This window comes from Pristiophorus japonicus, chromosome 9 (assembly GCF_044704955.1).
Source record: "Pristiophorus japonicus isolate sPriJap1 chromosome 9, sPriJap1.hap1, whole genome shotgun sequence".
Classification (NCBI taxonomy): domain Eukaryota; kingdom Metazoa; phylum Chordata; class Chondrichthyes; family Pristiophoridae; genus Pristiophorus; species Pristiophorus japonicus.
In genome coordinates, this window is record NC_091985.1 from 227,711,650 (window position 1) to 227,732,018 (window position 20,369).

The 20,369-nt window shown below is 57.2% G+C and overlaps 1 long non-coding RNA gene and 1 pseudogene across 1 annotated transcript in view; one reads left to right on the plus strand and one right to left on the minus strand.

The window, feature by feature from the left end:
• The window catches only part of LOC139273850 (uncharacterized), a 697,517-nt gene that overhangs the window by 301,505 nt on the left and 375,643 nt on the right, over positions 1–20,369 (minus strand). The gene's annotated exons all lie outside the window — the stretch shown is intronic.
• The window catches only part of LOC139272901 (beta-1,3-galactosyl-O-glycosyl-glycoprotein beta-1,6-N-acetylglucosaminyltransferase 3-like), a 38,915-nt pseudogene continuing 35,781 nt past the window's right edge, over positions 17,236–20,369 (plus strand).

Consider the following 20,369-nt stretch of genomic DNA (forward strand, 5'->3'; position numbering starts at 1 on the left):
CGCCTTCCTATCCCTCGACCAAGAGAAGGCGTTCGACAGGGTGGATCACGACTATCTGCTCGAAACTCTGCGCGCTTTCGGGTTCGGGACGCATTTCTTCGCCCAGATCCGACCATTGTACGCCACCGCGGAGTGTTTGATTAAGGTTAACGGGTCCTTGACGGCGCCCCTTCACTTTGGGATGGGGTGCGCCAGGGATGCCCCATGTCCGGCCAGTTATATGTGGTCTGCATGGAGCCTTTCCTGCACCTCCTGCGGACGAGGTTGACGGGACTGGCTCTGCAAGGGCCGGGCGTGGAGGTCGTTCTCTCGGCTTACGCCGATGACGTGCTCCTCGCGGTAGAGGATCCCGCTGACCTGCGGAGGATGCGTGAGTGTCAGGAGATTTACTCGGCCGCATCCTCCGCCAGAATCAACTGGGAAAAATGTTCCAGACTCCTGGTGGGTCAGTGGCGGGTGGACTCCCTGCCGGAGGAGCTCAGGCCTTTTGCCTGAAGCACGACCCATCTCCTCCATCTGGGAGTCTACCTTAGCCCTGACGAGGAAGCCTGGCCGGCGAACTGGCAGGAGCTGGGGGCCAAGGTCGCCGCTCGCCTAGGGCGCTGGACAGGACTGCTCCGAGTGCTGTCCTACAGCGGTCGAGCGCTAGTCATAAACCAGCTGCTGGCCGCCATGATGTGGTACCGGCTGGTCACTTTGACCCCTCCCCCTGCGTTTGTCGCCAAGATACAGAAGAAGCTGGTAGACTTCTTCTGGAACAAAAGGAAGCACTGGGTCGCTGCGGCGGTCTTGAGGCTCCCGCTTGGGGAGGGCGGTCAGTCGTTGGTGTGCGTCAGCACCCAGCTCGCGACTTTCCGTCTTCAGACCCTGCAGAGATACCTTTACGTCGAGCCCCCTCCTAGGTGGCGTGCTCTGACGATGTATTTCTTCTGCCAGCAGCACGGCCTCAACTACAACACGCAGCTCCTGTTTGTGAGTGTGGGGGCATCAGGACCGCCCTCCGGGAGCTGCCTGTCTTTCACAAGGAACTCATCAGGGTCTGGAACAAAGTCTCCACCAAGCGCAGCTTTCCACCGGCTGGAGTGGCGGTCGTCCTGCATGAGCCGCTGCACGGGAATCCGTACCTCCACGACCGAGGTTTTAGGTGGCGGTCGGACGAGAGGGCTGTGGCTGGTGAGGTGACCAGGGTCAGGGACCTGCTCGATGGCGGAGGAGCGGGCTGGATGGCGCCAGACATGCTGGCGCGGCGCCTAAATTCTGCCAACGTCCGCTGCATGGCCGATGCCACCGAGTTGCTAAAAACAGCTCTGGGCCCCGACTCTGTTACGTGCATCGAGGAGGCTCAAGCACGTGGGGAGATCCCGTACGAACTGACCCCCGTCCGGATGGAATTCCTCATCGGCGCCAAATCCCGGAACCTCCCTCGGGAGCCGGCGCCTCACTACTTGAGCCGCCTCAAGGAAATCCCCTCCATGCCTTTCAGTTCCGCGCGGAGGGGTATTCTGTACGGGCTGCTCCTGCACACTCTCAACTTTGCCATCCTCGCCTGCCGTCCGGACACGCCATGGCATACCATCTTGCCATCCGGAGGAGGCGGGGGTCCCCGATGGAGGGCACTCTACGCGGGAGTCCTCTCAGTATTTATCGGGGACTTGGCCTGGAGGGTGGTGCACGGAGCAGTCCCGTGCAATAAATTTTTAAGCCGGTTCACGGGCTCCCAGGCCGCCTGCAATTTCTGCGGTCTGGAAGAGTCCGTGTTCCATGTTTTTATGGAATGCACGAGGTTGCAGACCTTGTTTTATTATTTAAAGGGGCTGCTCCTGAAATTCTGGCTGCACTTCAGTCCCACACTCCTGATCTTTGGACACCCTGTGCGGAGGGGAGCGGGTAGGTCCGAGGGCCTCCTCGTCGGACTGCTCCTGGGCACAGCCAAGGGTGCCATCAGCCAGTCCAGGCAGCGGACGGTCGAGGGGGTCGTTCAACCTGACTGCCTGCCTCTCTTCCGTGCGTACATCCACGCCACGGTGTCCTTGGAGATGGAGCATGCGGTGTCCACCGGTACGCTCGCGGCCTTCCGCGAGAGGTGGGCACCGGAGGGACTGGAGTGCATCATCACGCCCGGCAACCAAATTTTAATTTGATTTTACGTTTTAAAGTTTAATTTGTTTTAATTGCCGGTGTTTTTTTTAGTGTCCCCCTCCCGTTTTATAGGGGGCACTGGAAAAAAAATGTGTGATTTTAGTGCCCAAAATAAAACTTTAAAAAAAACACGCAGAAAAAGGGCCTTGGAAATGTTTGGTGCGCCCCCCAGATCAGGGGGGCACCATTTTATGATTTAATGTTTTTTTGTTTACTCCAAAAAAGAGTTTTATGCACAAGGGCCAACGGTGGAGCTTTGGAGGCGTGGCCTATTCAGTTGGAGCCTGGAGCAGTGAGGGAAGGAGCTACCTGCTTTTACTCCTGTTTGGAAGGCCTTGGAGAGCCCTGAGACCAGCCCAGGAAGAGGAGGAAGGAAGGGGCTTCATTACAATCCATCTAGAGTGAGAGGAGGAGAGCAGAAGACTGCAACACCTTCATTATTACTACAAAGAGTTGGAAAGAGGGGAAAAAAAGAACAACAACTTACCAGTGTGGAATGAGGGAAAGACTTCTTCAGCCAGAGGTGGGTGTGTTTTGGTGCATTCCCCAAAAAGACTTTGTTGTATTGGTGGGGGGAGGAAAGAAGACCAATCGAGGGCCGGAACATCGCGGGGGGTGTGTGTGTGTGTGGAAGTGAGTGTGGGGGTCTTGCCTACAGCTAGGCCCACACACCACTGAAGTACCCCTCCCCCATTGCCTAGCCTGGAATAGCTGGAGCTACCATGCTGAAGAAACTCAATTACCCTAATTAACATCGTTGGGAGTGTGTACCTGTGTGGCTCTAGCTGCCCCAGGTGAAGACATCTTCTCCCCCCCACCCGAAGGCTACCCCAAAGACTGTTTTGTTTGCCATCTGGGGAGTGCACCCACCCATTGCTGTGAGGGGAGACCTGCCCTCGCAGTTTCCCTCTTTCCCACCCCCCCCCTCTCTTTCTCTCTTTCTCTGTCTCTCCCCTCTCTCTCTGAGAGCCCTTCCTCCCAATTGATTGAAAAAAACAAAACAATTAAGACAACTGAGCAGAGGGAGTAAGGCCCCTCCCCAATTGCCAACTAGGGGAGAGGAGTGCCTCTTTCAGAGCTCCCTCTGTTAAGTACGTAAACGAGGCCACTTAAGACCATTAAGGCCTGTGACTTTGGGGTGGGTGTAGCCCTTAAAGGGACACCGTGATGGCGACCCCATCTACGCCGGTAGCAGGGCCAGCTCGGACTTATGCGCAGGCGGCGTCTGCATCCACGGCGCCTCCTGCGCCTCCTGCTGCCCTGCCACCATCCAGACTGATAACTAAAAAACACGGGGTCAAGAGCTACACTCACCCCACAATGAGCATTGAGGAGTGCTTGCGGGCGATGGCTGGGGTAGTCGGCCCCTCGGCCATTGTCGCAGCCTCCAAGATGTCTGGGAAGGCCGTGTTCTTCTGGGGTCCGAGCGAGTGGTGAACCTGGCCCTCGAAAAGGGGCTCACGGTGGGCGGGACGTTCCTGCCGGTGGACCCTCTCGAGGCCACCGCGCAGAGGGTCATCATTTCAAACGTCCCGCTCTTTGTTCCCGCTGAGCTCCTCCTCCCTCACCTACACCAACTGGGGGAGGTAAGGTCGGAGATCAACCCCATACCGCTCGGCCTCAGGGAGAAGAGCCTGCGCCATGTGTTTTCTTTCCGCCGCCAGCTCTTTGTCCGGCTGGCGCGGGAGGAGACGACGGAGGGCTATTTTAATGTGGTGCACGAGGGAACTGCCTACCGTGTCTTCTGGACGTCGGACGGTGTGCGGTGCTATGCCTGCAGGGAGGTGGGGCATGTTCGCAAGAACTGCCCCGCCTCCAAAGCCGCCAAACCACAGAAGGCGGCCAAGGCTGGCGACGCCGCCACCCCTCCCCCTAGTAGCGTCCGCGTGCCGGGAGCTGTGGGTGCGCGGGCATCATCTGGGGCCTTTGTTTTCTCGGACTCCGCCGGGGGGGAGGGAGAGCATCCGATCGGAAGGAAGGCGCGGAAGAAGGCGAAACATCTAGAAACGGGACCCCTCGGTGCGCCAAACAACTTGTTTACCGCGCTCGGTCCAACCCCATCACCGGCGAGTGCGGGGTGCCCTGAGCCCGTGCCCGAGCCCTTGACTAATACCGCAGAGGGGTTTGGGCGTGGGCAACAAGAAAAAGGGGGGAGTGGAGCGGGAGGCCTCGGCAGACATGGAGGTCTCCCTGCCTCCGCGCATCCCCAGGAACAAAAGGAGGCGCCGCTCCAATGAGGCTGAGGGGGAACAACATCCCTCCGTGGAGGAGTCGGTGCCTGCCGTGTGTCCCGCGTCCCCCACCAGCGCCCCCAAATTGCGCTGTAGGCGCGAGGAATCTGTCCCCGGGGAGGGTGAGGCGAGGTTGCCCAGCCGCTGCCACCCGGGGATGGCGTAAAAGATCTGCCTGTCGTGGGGGGCGTGGGGCCAGCGGAAGAATGCGTAGCCACCGGGTCGAGCGTCCCGGGGACTGAGGCGGGCGGGGCCGAAAAGGCCGAACCTGAGCCCGCCCAGCCAATACCCAACTTCCCCCGGGATTTGCTCGACTCGGCAGAAACTGACACTGCAGACAACAGTAATATACATCCACACGCTCGGCCGGTGGGTGGCGGCGGGGAGGGGGAAGAACAACAACCCTCGCCCCCTATTTTGGAGCTGAGGGACTTGTTGGACCTGGAGAATTTCCTGAACCAGGTCTCTCCATGTTCCCCGGCTCCTGGGGTGGGGGAAGACCCCATTCCGCTGTCGCTTCCCGACCCAGCACCAATTTTAAAACAGCCCAGTGGGGACTCCTCTGCCGACAATCCTGGGGGTGGGATCGGGGCAGAGCCAGGGCCGGATGGAGCGGCCGGGCCGTTTGCCGTACCGCGTGCGGTCAATGGGCTGGCTGCTGGCGGCGACCTCCCGGGGGAGGACGGGGATTCGGTGGGGGACGCGGGAGAAGATCTAGAGTCCATCGCCAGTGAGGCGGTGGATTTGCTCACGTCCGCCGCTGTGACCCTCCTCATTCCTGCAAAGGAGCTCCGGGACTTTTTGGTCCAGTGCCGGGGTCACCACGACCAAGCCCATCTGGCCCTGGAAAGATGGTCTGAGCCAGTGTTGCTCATCGTTTCCGTCCGCGCCGCCGCTAAAACCATGGCCGCGGGTGGGCCATTATCAAGGGAGCAAGGCCTTGAGCTGCGCTGGCTCTTCTTGGCTCCGTCGACGTCGGCGACTGCATTGTCCTCGGGGGGGATTTTAACTGCACCCTCGAGGTGAGGGACCGCTCCGGTGCCTCGCAGAGCATGATGGCGATGGAGAAGTTGAGGGACCTGGTCGGGTCCTTCGACTTGGTGGACGTCTGGCGAAATCTCCATCCCGACTCCAGCGCCTTTACTTGGGTGAGGCCTGGAGTAGGATGGTCCAGAGTCGACCGCCTTTACGTGTCTCGGGCGTACGTTTCCTGCATCCTGGCGGCCTCCATGCGGCCGGTGCCGTGTTCGAACCACCACCTGGTGTCGGCGGAGCTCGCTTCGCTCCGCGCACTGGCATTTTAACAACCGGCTGCTGGAGGACGTGCAGTTGCAGGACTCGTTCCATCGTTTCTGGGCCGACTGGAGAAGGAAGAAGTGCGGCTTCCCCTCCTTGAGGCTATGGTGGGACGTGGGCAAGGCTCACGTCCGCGTCTTCTGTCAAGAGTACACGAGGGGGTCGACCAAGAGGCGGGCGGCCAGGGTCGGGCGCCTAGAAAAAGAGGTGCTCGACCTGAAGTCCCGTCTCGGTCAAGTCATTGGGGACCCGGCCCTGCGGACGGTGTACGAAGCGAAGAAGGCCGCGCTGAAGCACCTGCAGCTCGTCGGGTCCCGAGACGCGTTCGTGAGGTCGCGGATCCGGTTCCTGCGGGATCTGGACCGCGGCTCCCCCTTCTTCTATTCGCTGGAAAAAAGACAGGGTGTCCGTAAGCAGCTCTTGACGCTGCTGGCGGATGACAGCTCTCTCGTCTCAGATCCGGCGGGCGTCAACAACAGGGCCCATGAATATTATGGGGCTCTGTTCTCTCCGGAGCTGTCCAGCGAGGAAGCACGTCGAGTTTTGTGGTAGGACCTGCCGAAGGTCAGCCAGGAGGGTGCCGAAAATCTGGAAGCTCCGCTAAGCCTGGCGGAGCTGACCGGTGCCCTCGACCGGCTCTCGAGGGGAAAAGCCCCGGGGCTGGACGGGCTGACCGTGAAGTTCCACAGGGCGTTCAGGGACATCCTGGGGGGCGACTACGCACGGGTCCTTGGGGAAAGTCTGGCGACGGGGGAGATGCCCCTCTCTTGGCGCAGGGCAGTCATCGTCCTGCTGCCTAAGAAGGGCGATCTCCGCCTCCTTAAGAACTGTCGCCCGGTCTCCCTCCTCAGCATGGACTACAAAAAATCTTCGCCAGGGCGATGTCTGCTCGCCTTGGCGCCGTGCTGGACTACATGATCCACCCCGACCAGTCCTACACGGTCCCGGGCCGGACAATCCACGATAACATCCATCTGGTCCGGGACCTCATCCATTACTCCCAGGAGGCTGGTCTGTCCATCGCCTTCCTATCCCTCGACCAAGAGAAGGCATTTGACAGGGTGGATCACGACTATCTGCTCGGAACGCTGCGCGCTTTCGGGTTCGGGACGCATTTCGTCGCCCGGATTCGTCTTTTGAATGCTGCCGCAGCGTGTCTGATTAAGGTTAACGGGTCCTTGACGGCGCCCCTTCACTTTCAGAGAGGGGTGCGCCAGGGATGCCCAAGGTCCAGCCAGTTATACGCCATCTGCGTGGAGACTTTCCTGCGCCTCCTGCGGACGAGGTTGACGGGACTGGCTCTGCAAGGGCCGGGCATGGAGGTCGTCCTCTCGGCTTACGCCGATGAGGTGCTCCTCACGGTAGAGGATCCCGCTGACCTGCGGAGGATGCGTGAGTGCCAGGAGATTTACTCGGCCGCATCCTCCGCCAGGATCAACTGGGAGAAATGTTCCAGACTCCTGGTGGGTCATTAGCGGGTGGACTCCCTGCCGGAAGAGCTCAGGCCTTTTGCCTGGAGCACGACCCATCTCCTCTATCTGGGAGTCTACCTTAGCCCCGACGAGGAAGTCTGGCCAGCGAACTGGCAGGAGCTGGAGGACAAGGTCGCCGCTCGCCTCGGGCGCTGGACAGGACTGCTCCGAGTGCTGTCCTACAGGGGTCGAGCGCTAGTCATAAACCAACCGGCTGGTCACTTTGACCCCTCCCCCTGCGTTTGTCGCCAAGATGCAGAAGAAGCTGGTGGACTTCTTCTGGAACAACAGGAAGCACTGGGTCTCTGCCGCGGTCTTGAGTCTCCCGCTTGGGGAAGGCGGTCAGTCGTTGGTGTGCGTCAGCGTCCAGCTCGCGAATTTCCGTCTTCAGACCCTGCAGAGATACCTTTACGTCGAGCCCCCTCCTAGGTGGGGTGCTCTGGCGATGTATTTCTTCCGCCAGCAGCACGGCCTCAACTATGACACGCAGCTCCTGTTTGTGAGTGTGGGGGGCGTCAGGACCGCCCTCCGGGAGCTGCCTGTCTTTTACAAGGAACTCATCAGGGTCTGGAACAAAGTCTCCACCAAGCGCAGCTCTCCGCCGGCTGGAGTGGTGGCCGTCCTGCAGGAGCTGCTGCTCGGGAATCCATACCTCCACGACCGAGGTTTTTTGTGGTGGTCGGATGAGAGGGCTGTGGCTGGTGAGGTGACCAGGGTCAGGGACCTGCTCGATGGTGGAGGAGCGGGCTGGATGACGCCAGACACGCTGGCGCGGCGCCTAAATTCTGCCAACGTCCGGCATGTGGCCGATGCCATCGAGTCGCTAAAAAGAGCTCTGGGCCCCGACTCCGTTAGGTGCATCGAGGAGGCTTATGCAAGTGGGGAGATCCGTTCCAAACTGACCCCCGTCCGGACGGAATTCCTCATCGGTGCCAAACCCCGGAACCTCCCTCAGGGGCCGGCGCCTCACAACTTGAGCCGCCTCGGGGAAATCCCCTCCGTGCCTTTCAGTTCCGCACGGAGGGGTTCCCTGTATGGGCTGCTCCTGCACACTCTCAACTTTGCCATCCTCGCCTGCCATCCAGACACGCCATGGCGTACCATCTTGCCATCCGGAGGAGGTGGGGGTCTCTGATGGAGGGCACTCTACGCAGGGGTCCTCCCACTATTTGTCGGGGACTTGGCCTGGAGGGTGGTGCATGGAGCAGTGCCGTGCAATAAATTTTTAAGCCGGTTCACGGGCTCCCAGGCCGCCTGCAATTTCTGCGATCTGGAAGTTTTCATGTTCCATGTTTTTATTGAGTGCACGAGGTTGCAGCCCCTGTTTTGTTATTCAAAGGGGCTGCTCCTGAAATTCTGGCTGCACTTCAGTCCCACACTCCTGATCTTCGGGCACCCTGTGCGGAGGGGAGCGGGTAGGTCCGAGGGCCTCCTCGTAGGACTGCTCCTGGGCACGGCCAAGGGGGCCATCAGCCGGTCCAGGCAGCGGGCGGTCAAGGGGGTCGTTCAGCCAGACTGCCTGCCTCTCTTCCGCGCATACATCCACGCCAGGGTGTCCTTGGAGATGGAGCACGCGGTGTCCACCGGTACGCTCACGGCCTTCCGCGAGAGGTGGGCACCGGAGGGACTGGAGTGGATCATCACGCCCGGCAACCAAATTTTAATTTGATTTTATGTTTTTAAGTTAATTTGTTTTAATTGCGGGTGCTTTTAGCGTCCCCCTCCCCTTTTATAGGGGGCACTTGGAAAATAAATTTGATTCTGTGCCAAAAAAAAAATAATAATAAATATATAAATAAATAAATAAAAAGGGCCTTGTAAATGTTGGTGTTTCCCCCAGATTGGGGGGCACGGTTTAATGTTTTTTGTTTGCTCCTGAAAGAGTTTCATGCACAAGGGCCAATGGTAGAGCTTTGGAGGCGTGGCCTATTCAGTTGGAGCCTGGAGCAGTGTGGGAAGGAGCTATCTTCTTTTACTCCTGTTTGGAAGGCCTTGGAGAGCCCTGAGACCAGCCCAGGAAGAGGAGGAAAGGGCTGGCTTACTACAACTCAACATCCGGAGGGAGAGGAGGAGAGCCGAAAAATTTAACATTTATTACTGCTACAGAGAGTAGAAGAGAGGGGGAAAACAGTAACAACCTGTGTGGAAGGAGGGAGAGTCGGCAACATTCTACAGGTGGGTGTTGGTGCATTCCCCGAAAGACATTGTTGTATCGGTGGGGGGAGGAAAGAAGACCTTTCAAGGGCCGGAACATCGTGTGTGTGTGGAAGTGTGTGTGGGGGTCTTGCTTACAACTAGGCCCCACACACCACTGAAGCACCCATCCCCCATTGCCTAGCCTGGGATAGCTGGAGCTACCTGGCTGAAAACTATTAATCACCCTATTAAAGATCGTTGGGTGTGTGTGCCTGGGTGGCTCCAGCTACCCCAGGTGAAGACATCTTCTCGCCCCACCCGAAGACCATTCTTAAAAGACTGTGTTTTTTTTTGCAATCTGGGGAGTGCACCCCAAGAAGCACCCACCCATTGCTGTGATGGGAGACCTGCCCTCGCAGCCTCCCTCTTTCCCACACACCCTCACTCTATCTCTCTCTCTGTCTCTCACCTCTCTCTCTGAGAGCCCTTTCCTCCTAATTTAAAAAAAAAACTATTCAGAAAACTGAGCAGAGGGAGCAAGGCCCCTCCCCAATTGCCAACTAGGGGAGAGGTGAGCCTCTTTCAGAGCTCCCTCTGTTCAAATATTAAACGAGGCCACTTAAGACCATTAATGCCTGTGACTTTGGGGTGGGTGTAGCCCTTAAAGGGACCCCGTGATGGCGACCCCATCCACGCCGGTGGCAGGGCCAGCAAGGACATATGCGCAGGCGGCGTCCACATCCACGGCACCTCCTGCGCTACCTGCTGACCTGCCACCTTTCAGACTGATCACGAAAAAACACGGGGTCAAGAGCTACACTCATCCCACAATGAGCATTGAGGAGTGCGTGCGGGCGATGGCTGGGGTAGTCGGCCCCTCGGCCATTGTCGCAGCCTCCAAGATGTCTGGGAAGGTCGTGTTCTTCCTGGGGTCAGAGCGGGCGGTGTCCCTGGCCATTGAATAGGGGCTCACGGTGGGCGGGGCGTTCCTTCCGGTGGACCCTCTCGAGGCCACTGCGCAGAGGGTCATCCTTTCAAACGTCCCGCCCTTTGTTCCCACTGAGCTCCTCCTCCCTCACCGACACCAACTGGGGGAGTTAAGGTCGGGGATCAACCCCATACTGCTCGGCCTCAGGGAGAACAGCCTGCGCCACGTGTTCTCCTTCCGCCGCCAGCTCTTTGTCTGGCTGGCGCGGGAGGAGACGACGGAGGGAAATTTTAATGTGGTGCACGAGGGGACTGCCTACTGTATCTTTTGGACGTCGGACGGCATGCGGTGCCATGCCTGCAGGGAGGTGGGGCACGTTCGCAAGAACTGCCCCGCCTCCAAAGCCGCCAAACCACCGAGGGCAGCCAAGGCTGCCGCCGCCGCCACCCCTCCCCCTAGTAGCATCCGCGTGCCAGGAGCTGTGAATGCACGGGCATCATCGGGGGCCTTTGTTTTCATGTCCTCCGGCGGGGGGGAGGGAGAGCATCCTGCCGGAAAGAAGGCGCGGAAGAAGACGAAACATCTAGAGGCAGATCCCCTCGGTGTGCCAGACAAGCTGTTTACCGCGCTCGGCCTAACCCCGTCACCGGCGAGCGCGGGGTGCCCTGATCCCGTGCCCGAGCCCTTGACCAGTATCACAGAGGGGCTCGGGCACGGGCAAGATAAGAAAAAGGGGGGGGTGGAGCGGGAGGCCTCAGCAGACATGGAGGTCTCCCTGCCTCCGTGCACCCCCAGGAACAAAAGGAGGCGCCACTCCAATGAGGCGGAGGGGGAACAACGTCCCTCCGCGGAGGAGTCGGTGCCCGCCGCGTGTCCCGCGTCCCCCACCGGTGCCCCCAAACTGCGCCGTAGACACGATGAATCTGTCCCCGCGGAGAGTGAGGCAGTCGAGGCTGCCCAGCCGCTGCCTCCCGGGGATGGCGTTAAAGATCTGCCTGTCGTGGGGGGCATGGGGCCAGCGGAGGAATGCATTGCCACCGGGTCGAGCAGCCCGGGGACTGAGGCGGGCGGGGCCGAAGAGGCCGTACCTGAGAGCGCCCAGCTATTATCCAACTTCCCCCGGGTGTCGCTCGGCCCAGAAGAAACGGCAATGAATGATTTTAACGAGTCTGTACACGCTGGGCCGGGGGGTGGCGGCGGGGATGGGGAAGAACAACAAGCCTCGCCCCCTACTTTGGAGCTGGGGTACTTGGTGGACCTGGAACATTACTTTGACCGGGTCTCTCCATGTTCCCCGGTTCCTGGGGCGGAGGAGGAACCCCTTCAGCTGTCGCTTCCCGACCCAGCACCAATTTTAAAAGAGCCCAGTGGGGACTCCTCTGCCGATGATCCTGGGGGTGGGATCGGGGTGGAGCCAGGGCCAGATGGAGTGGCCGAGCCGTTTGCCGTGCGGTTCACGGGCCGGCTGCTAGCAGCGACCTCACGGAGGAGGACGGGGACTCGGTGGAGGACGCGGGTGAAGATCTCGAGTCCATCGCTAGTGAGGCGCTGGATCTCCTCATGCCCGCCGCTGAGTCCCCCCTCATTCCCGTAGAGGATCTCTGGGACTTTTTGGTCCAGAGCCAAGGTCACCGCAACCGAACCCATCTGGCCCGGGAAAGATGGTCCGAGTCGGGGCTGCTCATCGCTTCCGTCCACGCCGCCGCTAAAACCATGGCCGCCTGCGGGCCCTTATCAAAGGCGCAAGGCCTTGAGCTGCGCCGGTTCAAAAAGTTCCTCGCTGGGCTGCTGAAGGAGTGGAGGTCAACAAACGACTCCACTCCCACCCCCGACAATAGGTTAGGAAGAGGTTGCACTGTACTCTTGTCATGAAGATAACCATAGCCAGCCTCAACATCAACGGCGGCAGAGAGGCACGCCGTAGATTTAACAATTTTTCGCTCCTGCGGGTGGGGAAATATGCGGCGTGCTTCCTGCAAGAAACCCACACCGTTCCGAAAGAGATGAAGCCACGTGGCTCCTGGAATGGCAAGGAGAGATCCGCATGAGCCACCACACGGCCACTTCTAGTGGGGTGGCCATCTTGCTGGCCCCGCATTTTCAGCCGGAGATCTTGGGGGTCGAGGAGCCCGTGCCAGGCCGCTTGCTGCACATAATGGTTCGCCTGGGGGACGTGCCGCTCCATCTCGCGAACGTGTACGCCCCTCAGCCCGGCCCGCAGCAAACGCGCTTCTTCGAAGAGGTGTCCGCTCTTCTTGGCTCCGTTGACGTCGGCGACTGCACTGTCCTCGGGGGGGAGTTTAACTGCACCCTCGAGGCGAGGGACCACTCCAGTGCCCCGCAGAGCATGACGGCGAAGGAGAAGTTGAGGGACCTTTTCGGGTCCTTCAACTTAGTGGACGCCTGGTGAAATCTCCATCCCGGCTCCAGCGCCTTTACTTGGATGAGGCCTGGAGTAGGATGGTCCAGAGTCGACCGCCTTTACGTGTCTCGGGCGTACGTTTCCTGCATCCCGGCGGCCTCCATGTGGCCGGTACTGTGTTCGGACCACCACCTGGTGTGGGCGGAGCTCGCTTCGCTCCGCGCGAGGACGGGGTCCGCGTACTGGCATTTTAACAACCGGCTGCTGGAGGACGTGCGGTGCCAGGACTCGTTCCGTCGTTTCTGGGCCGACTGGAGAAGGAAGCAGGGGGGCTTCCCCTCCTTGAGGCTATGGTGGAACGTGGGCAAGGCTCACATCCGCGTCTTCTGTCAAGAGTATGCGAGGGGGTCGACCAAGAGGCGGGCGGCCAGGGTCAGGCGCCTAGAAAAAGAGGTGCTCGACCTGGAGTCCCGTCTCGGTCAAGTCGTCGGGGACCCGGCCCTGCGGATGGTGTATGAAGTGAAGAATGCCGCGCTGAAGGAACTGCAGCTCGTCGGGTCCCGATGCGCGTTCGTGACCGGTTCTGGGGGAGGTGGGACCAGTACAATCCGGACGGTCTGCACCTGGGCAGAATCGGAACCAATGTCCTCGGGGGAGTGTTTGCTAGTGCTGTTGGGGAGGAGTTAAACTAATATGGCAGGGGGATGGGAACCAATGCAGGGAGATAGAGGCAAACAAAAAGGAGGCAAAAACAAAAGACAGAAAGGAGATGAGGAAAAGTGGAGGGCAGAGAAACCCAAGGCAAAGAACAAAAAGGGCCATTGTACAGCAAAATTCTAAAAGGACAGAGGGTGTTAAAAAAACAAGCCTAAAGGCTTTGTGTCTTAATGCAAGGAGTATCCGCAATAAGGTGGATGAATTAACTGTGCAAATACATGTTAACAAATATGATGTGATTGGGATTACGGAGACGTGGCTCCAGGATGAGCAGGGCTGGGAACTCAACATCCAGGGGTATTCAACATTCAGGAAGGATAGAATAAAAGGAAAAGGAGGTGGGGTAGCATTGCTGGTTAAGGAGGCGATTAAGGCAATAGTTAGGAAGGACATTAGCTTGGATGATGTGGAATCTATATGGGTAGAGCTGCAGAACACCAAAGGGCAAAAAACGTTAGTGGGAGTTGTGTACAGACCTCCAAACAGTAGTAGTGATGTTGGGGAGGGCATCAAACAGGAAATTAGGGGTGCGTGCAATAAAGGTGCAGCAGTTATAATGGGTGACTTTAATATGCACATAGATTGGGCTAACCAAACTGGAAGCAATACGGTGGAGGAGGATTTTCTGGAGTGCATAAGGGATGGTTTTTTAGACCAATATGTCGAGGATCCAACTAGGGGGGAGGCCATCTTAGACTGGGTGTTATGTAATGAGAAAGGATTAATTAGCAATCTCGTTGTGCGAGGCCCCTTGGGGAAGAGTGAACATAATATAGTGGAATTCTGCATTAGGATGGAGAATGAAACAGTTAATTCAGAGACCATGGTCCAGAACTTAAAGAAGGCTAACTTTGAAGGTATGAGGCGTGAATTGGCTGAGATGGATTGGCGAATGATACTTAAGGGGTTGACTGTGGATGGGCAATGGCAGACATTTAGAGACCGCATGGATGAACTACAACAATTGTACATTCCTGTCTGGCATAGAAATAAAAAAGGGAAGGTGGCTCAACCGTGGCTATCAAGGGAAATCAGGGATAGTATTAAAGCCAAGGAAGTGGCATACAAATTGGCCAGTAATAGCAGCGAACCTGGGGACTGGGAGAAATTTAGAACTCAGCAGAGGAGGACAAAGGGTTTGATTAGGGCAGGGAAAATGGAGTATGAGAAGAAGCTTGCAGGGAACATTAAGACGGATTGCAAAAGTTTCTATAGATATGTAAAGAGAAAAAGGTTAGTAAAGACAAATGTAGGTCCCCTGCAGTCAGAATCAGGGGAAGTCATAACGGGGAACAAAGAAATGGCGGACCAATTGAACAAGTACTTTGGTTCGGTATTCACGAAGGAGGACACGAACAACCTTCCGGTTATAAAAGGGGTCGGGGGGTCTAGTAAGGAGGAGGAACTGAGGGAAATCCTTATTAGCCGGGAAATTGTGTTGGGGAAATTGATGGGATTGAAGGCCGACAAATCACCAGGGCCTGATGGACTGCATCCCAGAGTACTTAAGGAGGTGGCCTTGGAAATAGTGGATGCGTTGACAGTCATTTTCCAACATTCCATTGACTCTGGATCAGTTCCTATGGAGTGGAGGGTAGCCAATGTAACCCCACTTTTTAAAAAAGGAGGGAGAGAGAAAACAGGGAATTATAGACCGGTCAGCCTGACATCGGTAGTGGGTAAAATGATGGAATCAATTATTAAGGATGTCATAGCAGTGCATTTGGAAAGAGGTGACATGATAGGTCCAAGTCAGCATGGATTTGTGAAAGGGAAATCATGCTTGACAAATCTTCTGGAATTTTTTGAGGATGTTTCCAGTAGAGTGGATAAGGGAGAACCAGTTGATGTGGTATATTTGGACTTTCAGAAGTCGTTCGACAAGGTCCCACACAAGAGATTGATGTGCAAAGTTAGAGCACATGGGATTGGGGGTAGTGTACTGACATGGATTGAGAACTGGTTGTCAGACAGGAAGCAAAGAGTAGGAGTAAATGGGTACTTTTCAGAATGGCAGGCAGTGACTAGTGGGGTACCGCAAGGTTCTGTGCTGGGGCCCCAGCTGTTTACACTGTACATTAATGATTTAGATGAGGGGATTAAATGTAGTATCTCCAAATTTGCGGATGACACTAAGTTGGGTGGCAGTGTGAGCTGCGAGGAGGATGCTGTGAGGCTGCAGAGCGACTTGGATAGGTTAGGTGAGTGGGCAAATGCATGGCAGATGAAGTATAATGTGGATAAATGTGAGGTTATCCACTTTGGTGGTAAAAACAGAGAGACAGACTATTATCTGAATGGTGACAGATTAGGAAAAGGGGAGGTGCAAAGAGACCTGGGTGTCATGGTACATCAGTCATTGAAGGTTGGCATGCAGGTGCAGCAGGCGGTTAAGAAAGCAAATGGCATGTTGGCCTTCATAGCAAGGGGATTTGAGTACAGGGGCAGGGAGGTGTTGCTACAGTTGTACAGGGCATTGGTGAGGCCACACCTGGAGTATTGTGTACAGTTTTGGTCTCCTAACCTGAGGAAGGACATTCTTGCTATTGAGGGAGTGCAGCGAAGGTTCACCAGACTGATTCCCGGGATGGCGGGACTGACCTATCAAGAAAGACTGGATCAACTGGACTTGTATTCACTGGAGTTCAGAAGAATGAGAGGGGACCTCATAGAAACATATAAAATTCTGACGGGGTTAGACAGGTTAGATGCAGGAAGAATGTTCCCAATGTTGGGGAAGTCCAGAACCAGGGGTCACAGTCTAAGGATAAGGGGTAAGCCATTTAGGACCGAGATGCGGAGGAACTTCTTCACCCAGAGAGTGGTGAACCTGTGGAATTCTCTACCACAGAAAGTTGTTGAGGCCAATTCACTAAATATATTCAAAAAGGAGTTAGATGAGGTCCTTACTGCTAGGGGGATCAAGGGGTATGGCGAGAAAGCAGGAATGGGGTACTGAAGTTGAATGTTCAGCCATGAACTCATTGAATGGCGGTGCAGGCTAGAAGGGCCGAATGGCCTACTCCTGCACCTATTTTCTATGTTTCTATGTTTCTATGTTTCTATCTCGGATCCGGTTCCTGCAGGATCTGGACTGCGGCTCCCCCTTCTACTACTCGCTAGAAAAAAGACAGGGTGTCCATAAGCAGCTCTTGACGCTGCTGGCCGACGACGGCTCTCTCGTCTCGGATCTGGAGGGCGTCAACAACAGGGCCCGTGATTTTTATGGGGCCCTGTTCTCTCCGGAGCTGTCCAGCGAGGAAGCGCGTAGAGTTTTGTGGGAGGACCTGCCGAAGGTCAGCCCGGAAGGCGCCGAAAATCTGGAAGCTCCGCTAAGCTTGGTGGAGCTGACCGGCGCACTCGACCGGCTCTCGAGGGGAAAAGCCCCGGGGCTGGACGGGCTGACCGTGGAGTTCCACAGGGCGTTCTAGGACGTCCTGGGGGGCGACTATGCGCGGGTCCTGGGGGAAAGTCTGGCGACCGGGGAGATGCCCCTCTCTTGGCGCAGGGCAGTCATCGTCCTGCTGCCTAAGAAGGGCGATCTCCGCCTCCTTAAGAACTGGCGCCCAGTCTCCCTCCTCAGCACGGACTACAAAATCTTCACCAGGGCGATGTCTGCTCGCCTTGGTGCCGTGCTGGACCACATGATCCACCCCGACCAGTCCTACACGGTCCCGGGCCGGACAATCCACGATAACATCCATCTGGTCCGGGACCTCATCCATTATTCCCAGGAGGCTGGTCTGTCGGTCGCCTTCCTATCCCTCGACCAAGAGAAGGCGTTCAACAGGGTGGATCACGACTATGCTCGGAACTCTGCGCGCTTTCGGGTTTGGGACGCATTTCGTCGCCCAGATCCGACTTTTGTATGCTGCCGCGGAGTGTCTGATTAAGGTTAATGGGTCCTTGATGGCGCCCCTTTGCTTTGGGAGAGGGGTGCGCCAGGGATGCCCCATGTCCGGCCAGTTTTATGCCGTCTGCGTGGAGCCTTTCCTGCGCCTCCTGCATACGAGGTTGACGGGGCTGGCTCTGCAAGGGCCGGGCGTGGAGGTCGTCATCTCGGCGTACGCCGATGACGTGCTCCTCGCGGTAGAGGACCCCGCTGACCTGCGGAGGATGCGTGAGTGCCAGGAGATTTACTCGGCCGCATCCTCCGCCAGAATCAACTGGGAAAAATGTTCCGGACTCCTGGTGGGTCAGTGGCGGGTGCACTCCCTGCCGGAGGAACTCAGGCCTTTTGCCTGGAGCACGACCCATCTCCTCTATCTGGGAGTCTACCTTAGCCCCGACGAGGAAGCCTGGCTGGCTAACTGGCAGGATCTGGAGGCCAAGGTCACCGCTCGCCTAGGGCGCTGGACAGGACTGCTCCGAGTGCTGTCCTATAGGGTTCGAGCGCTAGTCATAAACCAGCTGGTGGCCAACATGTTGTGGTACCTGCTGGTCACTTTGACCCCTCCCCCTGCGTTTGTCACCAAGATACAGAAGAAACTGGTGGACTTCTTCTGGAACAACAGGAAGCACTGGGTCTCTGCGGCAGTCTTGAGGCTCCCGCTTGGGGAGGGCGGTCAGTCGTTGGTGTGCATCAGCACCCAGCTCGCGACTTTCCGTCTTCAGACCCTGCAGAGATACCTTTACGTTGAGCCCCCTCATAGGTGGCATGCTCTGGCTATGTATTTATTCCGCCAACAGCATGGCCTCAACTACGACATGCTGCTCCTGTTTGTGAGGGTGGGGGGCGTCAGGACCGCCCTCCGGGAGCTGCCTGTCTTTTACAAGGAACTCATCAGGGTCTGGAACAAAGTCTCCACCAAGCGCAGCTCTCCACCGGCTGGAGTGGTGGCTGTCCTGCAGGAGCCGCTGCTCGGGAATCCGTACCTCCACGACCGAGGTTTCAGGTGGCGGTCAGACGAGAGGGCTGTGGCTGGTGAGGTGACCAGGGTCAGGGACCTGCTCGATGGCGGAGGAGCAGGCTGGATGGCGCCAGACACGCTGGTGCGGCGCCTAAATTCTGCCAATGTCCGCCGCGTGGCCGATGCCATCGAGTTGCTAAAAACAGCTCTGGGCCCCGACTCTGTTAGGTGCATCGAGGAGGCTCAAGCACGTGGGGAGATCCCGTCCGAACTGACCCCCGTCTGGACGGAATTTCTCATCGGTGCCAAACCCCGGAACCTCCCTCAGGAGCCGGCACCTCACAACTTGAGCCGCCTCGGGGAAATCCCCTCTGTACCTTTCAGTTCCACGCGGAGGGGTTTCCTGGACGGGCTGCCTCTGCACGCTCTCAACTTTGCCATCCTCGCCTACCATCCGGCCACGCCATGGCGTACCATCTTGCCGTCCGGAGGAGGCGAGGGTCCCCGATGGAGGGCACTCTATGCGGGAGTCCTCCCAGTATTTATCGGGGACTTGGCCTGGAGGGTGATGCACGGAGCAGTCCCGTGCAATAAATGTTTAAGCTGGTTCATGGGCGCCCAGGCCGCCTGCAATTTCTGCGGTCTGGAAGAGTCCGTGTTCCATGTTTTTATGGAATGCACGAGGTTGCAGCCCCTGTTTTATTATTTAAAGGGGCTGCTCCTGAAATTCTGGCTGCACTTCAGTCCCACACTCCTGATCTTTGGACACCCTGTGCGGAGGGGAGCGGGTAGGTCCGAGGGCTTCCTCGTAGGACTGCTCCTGGGCACGGCCAAGGGTGCCATCAGCCGGTCTAGGCAGCGGGCGGTCTAGGGGGTCATTCAACCTGACTGCCTGCCTCTCTTCCGCGCGTACATCCGCGCCAGGGTGTCCTTGGAGATGGAGCACGCGGTGTCCACCGGTACGCTCGCGGCCTTCCGCGAGAGGTGGGCACCGGAGGGACTGGAGTGCATCATCATGCCTGGCAACCAAATTTTAATTTGATTTTATGTTTTTTTAAGTTACTTTGTTTTAATTGCCGATGCTTTTAGTGTCCCCCTCCCCTTTTATAGGGGCACTTGAGAAAAAAAATTCGATTCTGTGCCGCCAAAAAAAAAGTGCATTGTAAATTTTGGTGTTTCCCCCAGATCAGGGGGCACGGTTTAATGTTTTTCTGTTTACTCCTAAAAGAGTTTCATGCACAAGGGCCAATGGTAGAGCTTTGGAGGCGTGGCCTATTCAGCTGGATCCTGGAGCAGTGAGGGAAGGAGCTACTTGATTTTGCTCCTGTTTGGAAGGACTTTGAGAGCCCTGAGACCAGCCCAGGAAGAGGAGGAAAGGGCTGGCTTACTACAACTCAACATCCGGAGGGAGAGGATTAGAGCTGAAAAATTTAATATTTATTACTACTACAGAGAGTTGGAGAGAGGGGGAAAACAGCAACAACCTGTGTGGAGGGAGGGAGATTCGACAACATTCTACAGGTGGGTGTTGGTGCATTCCCCGAAAGACATTGTTGTATCGGTGGGGGGAGCAAAGAAGACGTTTCGAGGGCCGGAACATCGCGCGGGTGTGTGTGGAAGTGTGTGTGGGGGTCTTGCTTACAACTAGGCCCCACACACCACTGAAGCACCCCTCCCCCATTGCCTAGCCTGGGATAGCTGGAGCTACCTGGCTGAAAACTATTAATCACCCAATTAAAGATCGTTGGGAGTGTGTGCCTGGGTGGCTCCAGCTACCCCAGGTGAAGACATCTTCTCCCCACACCCGAAGACCATTCTTAAAAGACTGTGTTTTTTTTGCCATCTGGGGAGTGCACTCCAAGAAGCACCCACCCATTGCTATGAGGGGAGACCTGCCCTCGGATCCTTCCTTTTTCCCACACCCCCTCACTCTCTCTCTCTCTCTGTCTCTCCTCTCTCTCTCTGAGAGCCCTTTCCTCCTAATTTAAAAAAAAAACAATTAAAACAACTGAGCAGAGGGAGCAAGGCCCCTCCCCAATTGCCAACTAGGGGAGAGATGAGCCTCTTTCAGAGCTCCCTCTGTTCAAATGTTAAACGAAGCCACTTAAGACCATTAAGGCCTGTGACTTTGGGGTGGGTGTAGCCCTTAAAGGGACCCCGTGATGGCGACCCCATCCACGCCGGTGGCAGGGTCAGCAAGGACATATGCGCAGGCGGCGTCCACATCCACGGCACCTC